This window comes from Miniopterus natalensis, chromosome 2 (genome assembly GCF_054644295.1).
Source record: "Miniopterus natalensis isolate mMinNat1 chromosome 2, mMinNat1.hap1, whole genome shotgun sequence".
NCBI classification, from domain to species: domain Eukaryota; kingdom Metazoa; phylum Chordata; class Mammalia; order Chiroptera; family Miniopteridae; genus Miniopterus; species Miniopterus natalensis.
Genome location: NC_142082.1, coordinates 141,651,022 through 141,652,880, shown reverse-complemented (window position 1 = coordinate 141,652,880; position 1,859 = coordinate 141,651,022). Strand labels below are relative to the sequence as shown.

The 1,859-nt window shown below is 38.9% G+C and overlaps 1 pseudogene; it reads right to left on the bottom strand.

Moving 5' to 3' along the window:
* Nucleotides 1-288: 288 nt before the first annotated feature.
* LOC148093853 (small ribosomal subunit protein eS24 pseudogene) lies at nt 289-1,859 on the bottom strand (annotated as a pseudogene).

Below are 1,859 nucleotides of genomic sequence, written 5' to 3'. Positions count from 1 at the left end.
AATTCAGAATATAGAAAACAGGCAAAAATATACTCCATGTGAATTAAAGATCTAAAGTTATAAAACAAAACAACTTTGAAATTATCTGAAAAAATATAGAATGTCTTTATGCCCTTAAGGCAGAATTTCTTAAAGCAAATTATGAAAAAGCAGAAGTCATAATGAACACTTTTTATTATTTATTTTTAATATATCTTTATTGATTTCATGGAGAGGGAGAGAGAAAGAAACATCAGTGATGAGAGAGTCATTGATCGGCTGCCTCCTGCACGCCCCCGACTGGGGATCAAGCCCGCAACCCAGGCATGTGCCCTGACAGGAATCGAACCCCAATCGCCTGGATCCTGGGTCGACGCTCAACTGCTGAGCCATGCCCGGCCGGGCTGAACACTTTTTTAAAAAAAATTGTTTTTATTGATTTCAGAGAGGAAGGGAGAGGGAGAAAGAAACATCAATGATGAGAGAGAGTCATCCGTCAGCCACCTCCCAATGCCCCCCTACCGGAGACTGAGCCTGCAACCCACGTATGTGCCCTCACCGGGAATTGAATCATGACCTCCTAGTTCATGGGTCAAGGCTCAACCACTGAACCACACCAGCCAGGCATAATGAACAATTTTGATAAAATTTACTATAACAAATATTAAGAACTCCTACATGAAAGACATCTTAAACAAGGTTAAATTACAAGTGACAGATGGGGAGACAGGGAGTAGATATCTGCAACAAACATATATATCAGGAAAAGGACTGGTATCTGGCATCCATAAAGGACTCCTACAAACCAATAATAATAAAGGAGAAGATAAACAGTATAATAGAAAAATGAACAAGAAGTATGAATTACCAGAAGAAATTCAAATAACCAATAATACATATAAAAAATCAACTCTCTCTAGTAATCAGAGAAACACAAAGTAAACGGACAAGATTCATTTCACATCTATTGGGTTTGCAATAATTTAGAAGTCTGGCCTTTTTAAGTGTTGGTGACGTCCACACAAGAAATGTCCAAACCTGAGTTTATTTGAGCCAAACTGACCACAATTGCCAGGAAGCAAGACCTCAAATGCTCCAGAGAATGACAGTTTACAGTTTCTTTTATGCCCATTAAGGAAGGACCTTAAGGAAAATTACATGAAGGTGGGAGAAAACAAGGTACAGGATAGTTAATAAGATTATGTGCTCCCTTGAGAGTGTTTACGCCTTGGAGGGATCTGGAAAAGATTATTACTTCTGACATTTCAAAGGTGTGTTAATGTAGATGAACAAGAACAATGGACAGGGCTTGCTTAAAAACCTTTACTAAAGAAATTATAGGCCTGGGGTGAGACTACCCACCATGACCTTCCCAGTTAGGAATTTATGATCCCATCGCCCTGCAAGGTTACTTTTTTTTTTTCCTCATACAAAAGTTCTTAGTTTATTAATCTTCTCATGAAAAATCTACACAATCACCACAAAGTAACTGAAGAATCTTTACTCCTTCTGTTGTCCAATCTCCAGCTCACTTTTTGCCAGCACCAACACTGGCCTTTGCAGTCCCCCTGACTTTTCTTCATTTTGTTCTTGTGTTCCTTTCTCTGTTTTCTTAAAGTATTCTCATAGAGGTCATGTCTTGCAAGTCTATGTTTGGGCTCATTTTTTTTTCCTTCCATAATCCAAGGAATCATAAACCATGCCAAAGTCAATTTTCTTGCCACTACCAAAATGGGTTCTGAATCCAAACACAAAGATGACATCTGGTGTGGTCTTATACATTTTTGTTAGTTTTTCCTGAATTTCTGTCTTGGGTACTGTTGCCTTCCCGGGGTGAAGGACATCAATGACCGTTTCCGCTGAAATAGTCCGTTGGTCAT